Consider the following 13206-nt stretch of genomic DNA (forward strand, 5'->3'; position numbering starts at 1 on the left):
TAGCCACGGCATCCCATGTGGTGAGTGAACCAGGTACTAGAGTCATCAACCAACCCTTGGCCCTATCTTTCAAGGTGTAAGGGAACACTCTCATCCTCATATTTGCTTCACTTACTCCCTGTAAAGGTAAACCACTCACAACATTGTAAAATTCTTTAATATGAGCTAAAGGATCTTCATTAGGTAAGCCATAAAAAGAAGGAAACATATGGAAATGTGAAGATTTAAGATCATAGTTTCTAGCTTCTGTGGGCAGCAAGATGCATGAAGGTGAATTTGGTATGATTGGTTGAGCAAAATCCTCCAAAGCTCGAAGATCATCTTGGTTGCCCGCCATCTCTTCTTCTCTTTCCCAATTAAAGTGCTCAGATCCTTCACTTGTTGGACTAGACGGTTTCCCTTCCTCTTCTTCACGGACAATGGAGGAACTTGTTGGCACAAAGCTTTCCAAAGTGTTGCCCTTTAACCGTTCAATTCTTTGGCCTAATTCAGCAAGTCTATTTGACATATACTACCTGAAACAAGATAAAACAAGTTTGAATAAAAATCAGAAATCTACTTAAAATGAAAAGAACAAGGTTTAATATCAAAACAAGCAATTATAAGGGACTGAAATCAGTCCCCGGCAACGGCGCCATTTTGATTATTGTCTTCCTTCCTAGTGCTAAAATAGGTTTAGTATAATGGCACAAGTAAGGGTGTCGAATCCACAGGGACTAATTGGACCTATATAATCACTTGTTTTGCAAGAACTCTTTACTAGAGAAATAAAACTAATCAATGTAGGCAGATTTGTTGTTGTAACTTGAAAGCATAAGGAAATGAAGTAAACATAAAATGAATGAATCAACAGCTAATAAAATGAGACAGTACCAATGGAGATGAAGCTAGGGATTCGATTTTACCATTGCTAACCCAAGGCCATGCTTGTTGAATCAGATTATACTCATCCATCTACCTATTTCTTGAGTTTGTTTCACTTAGATATGATCAACCATATGATGTGTGGATTTGATCAAATGTCTCTAATCATGAGCCTAATTGTGATGTGCAACTTTGGTTCCTAATCAAGAATATGTAGTGCACAAGAAACTTTCACAAAACCAAAGGGAACACTCGGCAGGATGTTTGCAAAACATTCCCTTCATTCATTCACATATCCACCAAGATTATGCATGATGTGTGCTTTAATCTTGGCTAAACAACCTGTGGTTAATTCAAATGATGATCAAGCATTAAAATCAACACACTAAGTCACAATTAAATCGGAGAATGAAACAAGAAATAGATAGATTAAATGAGAATTCTGAATTAACTACATGGCAATCTTGCAAGGCTACATCGAATCCCTAGAGAGAGATTAGTTACACTTCATGTTTACAAAAGGTTTGACATAAAAATATATAACATGAGTGAACATAGGATTAAGAAGAAAGAACCCTTGAAGCAAAACTGATGTCGAAATCCCTTAAGAGTTGCTTTCGGTGTTGATGCTCCAAGTGTGTTGTAAATGAAGGTGGAGCGGCTAAGGTTGAATGGTTTCTGCGAATGGGAGAGTGGATGGAATGAAGCCGAGAAGAAGTTGTGTAGAAATGGAAGGGGATTCACGGCAATGAGGGAAGATTGGATATGTTTGTGGTATCTTGTGTATGAAAATGAGATGTGTTTAGGTAATGGGAATGCAAGGGTATTTATAGGAGGAGTGGAGGTGTATATGGCTGTTTGTTTAAGGTGTTTGTGTGGAGGAATGATGGAAAAACAGCTAGGACAACATGTGAAAGCTGGAATTGCATGTGAAGATGCTGGAATTTCAATGTGAAGTGCACGGCATGGGTGTTTTGGTGCATGTGTTGGCTGTTTTGTTTGTTGGTTAAAGCTTGTGTTTGCATGTGAATGTTGTTTGTGTGAAGTGTGTGTGAATGCATGTGGATTAAAGAGTGAATGGTGGCTGAAATAATGATGGAAAACAGCTAGGAGAAGTATGGAATGCATGTGAAATGTAAAGGGAAAAGCTGGAAATGGCTAGGAAGGTCACGGCATAGACTTCTTTGGTGCAGAAATGGGTGTTGTTTGCATGTGAATTGAAGTTAGGGTGAATGATGATGAATGGATGTGGATTAAAGAATGAATGGTGGTGTAATGATGAAGTGTGATGGCTGAAAATGGCAAGGGAAATGCATGTGTTTGCACGGCAAAGAGGGAATGTTGGTGTTTTTGTGTTGGTTTGAATGGTTTAATTAATGGGAGTGCATGTTTGAATGATTAAAGTGCATGTGGGTGAATATGTGGCTGATTTATGAAAGGAATGCATATGTTGATGAAGTGGAATGACAACTAGGTTATGAGGGGAATGCATGTGATGCATGGCAAGGTTTTAGAATGGGCTTAAAATAGGGTTGTTTTTTATGGAATGGATGGTTCTTTGCATGGCTTTAAGGGAGAGAATAAAAGAGAATGGGCTAGGCCCTTTGTTGTATGTCCTAAATTGCATAAATGGCCTTCAATTTCGTCCATCCTTTTGGCTCCATGGATAAGCTATCCAATCCATGCCCAAAAATGCTCCAAATAGCCTCAAAATGCACTTTCTTGCTCCCTAAGCCCTTACAACCTGAAAACACACAAAAGAAGCATAAAGAACTAAAATAACTAAAGAAACATAACGTAAATGTACGAGAACAAGCCATTTAAGTCGCATGAATATGCTCCTATCAGAAGGCCCATAAGAACTTGAAAACGATGAGCGCCAGCGACACGCAAATCGAAGCAACCCTAAACCCTAAACCCTAAATCCTAACCCTAAACCCTAAAACCCTAAACCCTAAAACCCTAAACCCTCAACCCTCAACCCTAAACCCTAAACCCTCAACCCTCAACCCCGAAACCCCTAAACCCTTAACCCTTAACCCTTAAACCCTTAAACCCTTAAACCCTAAAACCCTTAAACCCTAAACCCTTAAACCCTCAACCCTAAAACCCTAAACCCTAGTCATCCAAAAGGGAGGAGCTCGAATGACTTGTTTGACATCTCATTCAAGAGAGAGTGAGTCATCCATCCAATTCCTATGTTCACATTGGGGCCCAAAAAAGAGAGTGAGTGAAAATGATGCACTACACAGACACCATTTGGACCCTATGAAAGCAAGCCCCGAGCTGGTCCGTACCAACCAAGAAGATTGGCTTCATTTGCAATGTTGAGGACTCAAAAAATGCTCATGTTGGAAAGCAAACATGTGCAAGAACCAATCAGGATACAAATCTGGGGTCTTCCTGGATGGATTGACCTGCGACTGATTTACTCAGGCCATTTCCCATTGACTTCTTCCTTCATTCGGAGAAGTTGATAGGATTGAAAGCACACTACAAAGTAGCACACAAATGTCTATTAATTTTCCTTATTAACAATAAGATTTGTCAATTGTAGCATATGAAAATAAGGGTCTTTCCCGCAGAAGATTGTTTTATCTAACTACTTAAAATGTCACAAAAACTGGGCTGTTGTCCCTACTGACCAGCCACAGAAAAATAATTATTAGACTGACTTATACGTATCTAAAGTCTACGAAATTTTATATGCAGATACTAGATACACAGAGCTACACTCACACAAATTTTTGGGATTTTTGGAGTTGATTTGCTATTTAAATTAAATCGAACAAAAACAGAACAGAAACAGATTTTTAAGTAGTTCACAAATTAAGAAAAACGAGTTAGGAGAATTGCTATCCACCACCAAATAATCATGCAAACATGTTATGTTTCATTCAAATTCCTTTCATTTTCGGATGAAGATGCTCAAGTTGGCTCAATGTTAGAACTTAACCTATTACTCTTTCTTATGTAGTATGTTAAGAGAATGGCGTTTTCAACTTAACTTAGTCCCTAACATGCGATCTAGAACGGTGTGTTCATAGATTTAACAAGTAGAAATCATTAAGAACGAAAAGAGTTTGAGTCATCACAAGGCATCGTAAGTACTAGCATTGTCTTACTTACCCTAGAAATTGATTCACATGTTAATCGCAATTAACAAGTACTACTCTAGAACATATGTAGGTCCTCATTCGACAAGGGCAGGCACACACATATTCATAGCATTAGAATCCTAGATATGCTTACTAAGTATGCATCCGTAGAAAACACATAAAGAATTCATCAATGAGACAAGTAGTGAACCAATTTTCATCCATTCATAAAAGTAATTCAAACGAAATGTCATAACAAAATTGCAAGCATATTCGGGGCTTCAAAACAGCCCCTAACTACTAAAAATTAGTTACACATAATTCTCAAACTAAACCAAAAGAAAGACATGAGTTTGAGAAGATAAAACCGAAAGAAGAGAATGCCAAGATTTCCTCCTTCCTTTCCTTCCTTCCCCAACGCAGCAGCCTTCTTTTTTCCTTGCTTTTCTTCTTTTTTTTCTATCTTTTTTTCACACTTTTTTTTTCTTTGCTGCTGCAACCTGTAGCCCTTTTCTTCTTTTCTGCTGCCACAGTTTTTTCTTCATAACTCACCCAACTAACAGCCATTTAGTGATGACAATAAGTGAGAGGAAATGCTAAAACAATTGTAACTGTTTGGGCAGCCTTTATGCCCATTACTCCCACTTAATTTTCCATTTCCTCTAATATTTGAATAGGTGTTAGCTGGCTTGTTCTTGGCTGCATCAGTTTTGGCTTTTAGTTTTATTGGATTTATTGCTTTCAATGCTTTCTAGTCAGTTACGAACTGCTCAGCCTCTTGGAAACCTTTCAGTGTTAAAACAGCCATAACTTCTTCTAGAAAAATGATATTAACAATCCGCAAAATGATCCAGAAAATAGACATCTGTAGCTTTCCAAGAATATAAGGCTCATTCTCTAATTCATTCTGAGCTGTCCGAAACTTGCTTCCAAAGTCAGCTGACCTGCAGAGGCAGTTTTGACGAATTTGTTACTTAAAATTCCACTTGTGTTATTTTTCTTTTCTTTACTTGACAAATCCTACAAAACACAAAAACCAAGTAAATAGCTCAAAAATATAAGGAACTAACTAAGAAAAGACAAGTGAATTTGATGTAAAATATATATAGATATGAGCTTATCAAAAGTCATCAGAAATGGAACCAGTGGAAAATCGTATGCAGAAGAGAAGTGCAAAATGGGCAAAGACAAAGACTTTGGAAGCAAAAAACGCACCGATTGAAGCTCTAGCCTAGCTGCTGTTTATTGAGCTCAAAGTGGATGAGACAGAGGCTTTTCTATGCTATGGTCTTCTCAATTGCCTAGTCTCGGTTCAAAGACAGTGGAATGATCCATCCATCAGCCTTTCTATCTCCACAACGCTGACCTGCACTTTCCCACCTAGTTCACCGACCTCACGAGTATGATTTGGCCTCTATTGTCCACCAAGGAAACTCCAAACAATTCTACTGCAACTGAGCGATCTCATCGATCTGACCTTCCTACTCGGTATGGAAAGGACTTTTGACTAACTCTAAGACTAAGTCTTATGACTTGGATTGGCATACTGGGATCAATTCCATCATATCCTCTTGAAGCACCCTACTTCCTTACTCTTTAAAGTAAGCAACTAAACTACCCTTACGTATGGCTAAGGTTTTTATTCCTAACTCATCAAATCAAGTAGACAGACTTCTAGGTGATGTGGCTTTTTTTGACATCATCACACCCCGAATCCACTTAAAAAACAAAAAGGAAATAGAAGCTGCCTTACTCTCATCTTTTTGTCGAAATCTTTATGAGCTGAATGATGTCACTCTAGTGTTGAGCTCTCAAAGGCTTTTAAAAGACCATCCAAGGCTTTCCATTTTGCAAGGTAGTTTACTTGCTCGACCATAAGGAGAGGTAGCTTGCTTACTTAGTGTGAAACGCTAAGGAATAATTAGCGCTTCAAAGAGGTGGGACTATCCTTCCTCAATGGGGTGGTGAACTAAGGGGGAAGGAACATTCCATGCATGGATTGATAGAATAGAACGACCGACGGCTACTTGGGTTAGGCGACTCAATGAGACAGGGAAGGGCGAACGAAGTGGTAGTCAACTTCTATGTGCTTAGAGCAGGCATGGAACACAAGATTGGCCACCGAGTGTGTAGCGCTAGCTTTATCACAGTGCAGGAGAAATTTATAGCGAAATGGCACCGCTAGATTGCGTAGCAAGTAAGAAAGCCATAACAGTTCAAAAGTAGTAAGGGCGAGTGCCTTGTACTCTGCATCAACACTGGACCTGGAAAGAGTCGGTTGCTTTTTGGAAACCCAAGTTAGTAGGTTTTTTCAAGAAATACGCAGAAGCCAATAGTGGACCGTTTGTTATCGGGGCAGCCAGCCCAATCGACATCGAAGAATGCAAATAAGGTGGTTAACGATCCCGAAGTGATGGTTACACCAAGGCCAAAAATACCATTCTGATACCGTAAGATGCGTTTTACAGCCTAAGGATGAACAGTGGTGAAAACGTGCATAAACTAACAAACTTGATTGACAACATAGCAAATGTCAGGTCTGGTGAGAGTGAGGTACTGAAAGGCAGAAACATACGATATTCTATTGCATCAGAGAGAGGAGCACCGTCGTATGCAGAGAGCTTTGAGCCAAACACAAGGGGTGTGGGACACGGCTTAGAGTCTTGTAGTGCGAGTAAGCGGATCTAAGGTGTATTTAGTCTGAGTCAAGACTAGAACAATCGATGTACGTTTGGCTTCAATTCCCAAGAAGAAATAAAGATCACCAAGATCTTTCATGGCAAAGCACACACCCAGTCGCTGAATGAAAGAAAAGAGACGAAAGGAGACTAAGGCAGGACAGTAGTCCTGAGAAAGATCCTTCTGCAAGCTGCTCTGTGGCTGGACAGGAAAGAGGTCAGCATCGGCAAGGATAGGAGACTGGCCCATATACGTGCGAGTTTGGAACCCAACAAGCGAGAAACTTGACTTAGTTTAAGAACTCGTCCATCCACGGGGCACCTTTCATAGTGAGGGAACTCCTCTATTTTTAGCTTGATGAGTGACTTACTTTAGTTTCCGAAAAACGCATAAACCTCGGGATTTTCGTAAAAAAAGGGACGTGAGTGACTCGCCCTAATCAAAAAGCAAAAGAGGGGCGAAGAAATCGATTGGTTACTAGAGACAAGCAAGAGCCAAGGACGTACTCAACGAGCAGACGAGGGACAAGTGGTAAGAGACGACAAATAGTAGTGTCGGTTAAGTGAAGTCAAGTCTTTACATCTATAAGGGCTCCCCGACGATCCCTAACCTTCAAAAAGTGAGGGGTATGTGTTGTTTCTTGGCACTCTCTTTCTTTGTTATGCCAACCTAAAAAGAGATAAGGATACGGGACTTGACTTGAAAACAAACAAATGGCGCTCCCCCCCCCCCCCCGGCGGATAAAGCACTTTTTGCCCTTAAGTCCAGGATACGCAAAAAATTCCTCCATAACGATTGAGAGTGGATTTCTGGTTCAAGAATGTCGAGAAAGTGGAGGGCCACCGGTGACCGTGCTTTTGTAAAAGCACCATTAGGTGGTGGTTCCTCTTTTTTCTCATGAACCCTGAACAAAAAGAAAGATCTCGCCATCAGCTCGACTAAGAGTTCCGAATCTGAAAAGTAAACTAAACTTGACTTAAGACGAAGGAATCAAGTGCCAAAAAAAAAAAAACCAGTTTCTTAAGGCTTCAAACTACTAGTCATTAAGACTACTATGAAAGAAAAACAAGGAAGTCCTTTTCTTGACTTGGCATGCGTGCATTACACCTACACCATTTTAAAAGAACTTTATTTCAATTTCAACAAAGCAAAGAAACAAAAGCATAACTCTTTGCTTGTTGTCCTCTTACTCTTTTAGCATGCCTTGTGAGGGTCCCCCGGGTGTCTACTGCATATCTGATCGGTTTCGTGATGAAGAGAAATCTTTTCCAATCTTCCACTAAGAAATAAGAAAGGTATCGTCACGACAACTAAATTTGCTAGGTAAACTACTCCGAGCCTCCCCGTGGTTTAGTAAAACGGATGGGAGATTTTATCTGAGTCATTTCATTCATTATGAACTTAAAAGTGTAAGGCCGATTAGTGAGGTCTTAAAAACTTCATACAATGAATTATCGGCAGTTCTATTTGTGCTTTCAGCAAGTAGGCAACGCGAATCTATGGTTTTTATCAATCGGATACCATACCAATTGTTTGGATGCGTTTGAAAGCCTCAAGGTTCGAAGACCAATCCCTATGAATGTCAGGAATGGCAGTGAAGACACTATCGGTCAGATGTGCTCTCACGACTCTGACGAAGCGAGTACGATTAAAGATGGCAGATGAGGCAGCAAGTATCATGAGAATGTTAGGACCACTTATGTCACCCTCCCAATTCCCTACAGCTTGGAGTTTGTAACGGTCGTAGTCCTTGTCTTTGTTAGGCAGATTACTAATCCAGGTCTGATTTCAACATCTGGCATGACAACTCTAATAAAAGTATCTCAGACTTGCAGAAATACTTTTTAGAAGATTCAAAGCCCGGAACTCAGGAAGGCCCAACCCGGCTTCATATATCCTATTCAAACGCTCGAAATCATACATGACCCTATAGTCAGTAGAGGTAAGATTGATTGGGACAAGCTGATAATGGGCCAATACCTCTTTGATGAAGCCAGACTTGGGGAATTGAATACCCAGACTTAAATACCACGGGCCAGGTCACCTTCTTGCCTTCGGGTGGGTTAGTGAACACGTTCACCCTATGGGCCTCCAGTCTTAAGCGACAACCCCCCAACACATCACGGTGCAACTCTACAAACACCTTAAGATCACCCTCGTTGTTTATGGACGAGGGCATACGACGGTTGCACAATGACTTGCTCGAGATAGGTTAATTAGATCTGAGACCTCCCTTGATAAGCATCAAGGACCCGAAGTCTACAACGTACATGGCAGAATGAATAAATGCGAAATAACAAGGGAAGAGATTTAAAAGGAATAAAAGAAGGAAATGATGCAAGGAAAATAAGGATAATGAAATAAGGGTTTTCATCTCTTAAAAGCAAAGTCTTAAATCTCTAAGGAGATGGAAAGAAAAAGAAAACAGATGAATTAAGGGGTATAAATACCCGGAGACGTAGGCCATTCAAAAAGACATACAGCCTCAGGCGAAAAGTCGTATCTCGATACGTGGCATTTCGAAAAGGCGATGGACAATTGTTGAAAACCCATGCAATCTTCACACCTCGCCATCCACATGCGACGACATATCAATGATGGCCATCAAGGAACGAGGTGTCGCTCAACATCTCTCACACGCCAAAATTATCAAAAAGCAAACCTTGAGCGTCGTGCACAGAAAGGCATGACCCTTTGCATTAATTGTTAAGATCATGCATTTTCATCTTTCTTCAACGGTCACTTCGCCAGTTACTCGCAGAGAAAGGCAACATGAACAACAAAAGGCCAGGGGTAAGGCGAAGAACCTACTCCAAGAAAACATCCAAACGCCATTCGCACCACTCTAAAGATAAACAAGCACACACCCTTAGCTCGAGGCAACGCCTTGGCGGAAAGCTCGGCAAAAAGGTTCAAATATCAAATATTACTCCAGAAACAAGTACCTCGAATGGATGTAACTATGCCTCCAATAAACTTGGGAATGATAGTTAAAGGCAATTGTAAGACCCCAAATTATCACTTTTCCAGAGTAGACATAACATAAGCTTCCACTGTTGGGTGCGACCTGGAATAAATTAAAGGCTAAGCCTACCCCCGAAAGGGACCGATCTAACCAGGTGGTTCCAGGTATGACTGAATGCGACTGACTTACCCTTGGAGTGAGCCAAGCCAATCCGAAGTAAAGCCGCTGCTAGCTGTCCAACTACTACGTTGCAGAGGCTAGCTTGTACAGTACCTTCTGGACCACATAATTAGGCCTGGCAATTTCTGACACGACACGAAATTAACAGGTGTTTGGGTCGACACGATAACGAATCGAGTCGTTATCGGGTAACCCGATAAGCACCTGTTAAGATAACGGGTTGGTTCGGGTATACACGTGGGTAACACGATACACGATAAGCAGAATATTATTTTTATAATTTTATAACCCTAAAAAAATACTGTAATAATTATATACATTAATTTTACAATTTTATACCCCTAAAAATTATAATAAATATATATATATATATATATATATTAAATTAACTATAAAATTTATAATAATTATAATAATTATACCCCCAAAATATTAAGTCTATCTATAATAATTATATATATATATATATTAAATTTTATAAAAACTATAATAATTATTAATTAATAATTTAATATGCATGATCATGCATTGCATGATTTTGCATCCATTGAAATTTGATGTGATTTGTTTCCATTCAAATTTCAATAATCAATTTCTTGCCATTGCCAACTTGCCGCCCTTTTTGAAAGAAAAAGAATGGAGGGAAACTGAAAATGTTAAGAAAAGTTGAAAATAAAACAAAAAAGTGAGGGAATTAGGGAAAGATGTTGGAGGGAAAAGTGAAAATGATAAGAAAAAGTTGAAAAGGAAACAAAAAAGAGAGGGAAAAATGAAAATTAATAGAAGTGGTGAGAAATTTTTTTTTTTTTTTAAGTTATTAACTTTTTATCACACACATGACTGTCATGACATATCTCACTATTTTTATAATGACACACGTGACACGTGATGTATGTACTATTCCATGTACCAGTCAATTATAATTTATACGTACAAAATAAATAGATTTAAATCTACTTAATAAATATACACACACACACACACACACACACACACACACACACACACGGAACTTGATTGATGGCATACGAATTCTCCAAAACTAATTTAAACGATCCCAACCATCAAACTTGTTTGTATATGCTTTGAGATCACATCAACAAAAAATCATAAAAAATAAACATTCAGAGATCAAGTAACGGGACAAAACTTTTCAACGGTTATAAACGAAAAATCACGATTTAACGGTTATTTTAACTCCGATTTTGATGATTTTTTATAACTACACTCCTTGACCCTATATGAATACAATGAATGAATTCGATCTTCAATTTAAAATATTTACACAAGTGGATACCACAAAATCTTATGTTATACTTAATGAAAGTATAAATAAACTCTAAGTGTTAGTTAATCTATCGTTTTACGAATTCTCCAAAACTAATTTCAACGATCCAAACCGTCAAAATTGTTTGTATATGCTTGGAGATCACATCAGCAAAAAATCACAAAAAAAAAACATTCAAAGATCAAGTAACGGGACAAAGCTTTTCAACGGTTATAAACGAAAAATCACGATTTAACGGTTATTTTAACTCCGATTTTGATGATTTTTTATAACTACACTCCTTGACCCTATATGAATACAATGAATGAATTCGATCTTCAATTTAAAATATTTACACAAGTGGTTACCACAAAATCTTATGTTATACTTAATAAAAGTATAAATAAACTCTAAGTGTTAGTTAATCTATCGTTTTACGAATTCTCCAAAACTATTTTCAACGATCCAAACCGTCAAAATTGTTTGTATATGCTTGGAGATCACATCAGCAAAAAATCACAAAAAAAAAACATTCAAAGATCAAGTAACGGGACAAAGCTTTTCAACGGTTATAAACGAAAAATCACGATTTAACGGTTATTTTAACTCCGATTTTGATGATTTTTTATAACTACACTCCTTGACCCTATATGAATACAATGAATGAATTCGATCTTCAATTTAAAATATTTACACAAGTGGATACCACAAAATCTTATGTTATACTTAATGAAAGTATAAATAAACTCTAAGTGTTAGTCAATCTGTCGTTTTACGAATTCTTCAAAACTAATTTCAACGATCCAAACCGTCAAAATTGTTTGTATATGCTTGGAGATCACATCAGCAAAAAATCACAAAAAAAAAAAACATTCAGAGATCAAGTAACGGGACAAAGCTTTTCGACGGTTATAAACAAAAAATCAAGATTTAACGGTTATTTTAACTCTGATTTTGATGAATTTTTACAGCTACACTCCTTGACCCTATATGAATACAAAGAATGAATTTGATCTTCAATTTAAAATATTTACACTAGTAGATGTGGATATCACAAAATCTTATGTTATAATTTATATACTTAATAAAAGTATGAATCAACTATAATATTAATAATTATATACATTAATTTAATAATTTTATATCCCTAAATAGTAAAAACTATAATAATTATATATATTAAATTAAATTTAAAAATTGATGACCATTGGATCGGCTGAGATTAAATCTCAGCCGTCCATTTCATAATTATATATATATTTTATTAAATTCAGCCGTCCATTGTGTAGGTAATCAACATTCTCATTAACTCAGCTCAATCAAACACTCAGTCTCTGTCTGTCTCTCTCTCTCGAAAGACTCGAATCCTCGATCGACTTCGTCTTCGACTCTCCGAGACCTCACGCCGTCATGCAGACGCGGCGCCTCACGGGCCCTCTCACCTCACCTCAGTCTCAAATCAGTGACCTCACTCTCCTCGTCGTCCTCGAGTCTCGACCTCACCCAGGTCCCAGACTGTCACCCTCCTCCTCACTCAGTCACTCTGTCCCTCACTCCTCACCGGTTCACCCACTCTGTCACCCTCCTCACTCACTCCTCAGTCTGCCCTCCTCCTCACTGCACAACAAGGTAAGAAATTCCTACAATAAACTCAAGGGTTTCTGAATTAGGGCTTGTCGAATTAGGAATTTCTTAAATTAGGGTTTCTAAATTGGGGCTTTTGGAATTAGGAATTTCTGAAATTGAAGTTTCTGAATTAGGGATTTTGAATAGGGACTCTGAATTTGGGCTTTTGGAATTCGAAATTTCTTAAATTAGGGTTTCTAAATTGGGGCTTTTGGAATTAGGAATTTCTTAAATTAAAGTTTATGAATTAGGGATTTTGAATAGGGACTCTGAATTTGGGCTTTTGGAATTCGAAATTTCTGAAATTCATGTTTCTGAATTAGGGATTATGAATAGGGACTCTGAATTAGGGCTTTTGGAATTCGAAATTTCTGAAATTCATGTTTCTGAATTAGGGATTTTGAAATTCATGTTTCTGAATTAGGGATTTTGAAATTCATGTTTCTGAATTAGGACTTACCCTTTTCGGAGTGGGAAATAAGGGAAGTCAGAAGTGCTTACATATGCAGAGGAGCATAATCATGCCA

This window comes from Pyrus communis, chromosome 9 (genome assembly GCF_963583255.1).
Source record: "Pyrus communis chromosome 9, drPyrComm1.1, whole genome shotgun sequence".
NCBI classification, from domain to species: Eukaryota; Viridiplantae; Streptophyta; class Magnoliopsida; order Rosales; family Rosaceae; genus Pyrus; species Pyrus communis.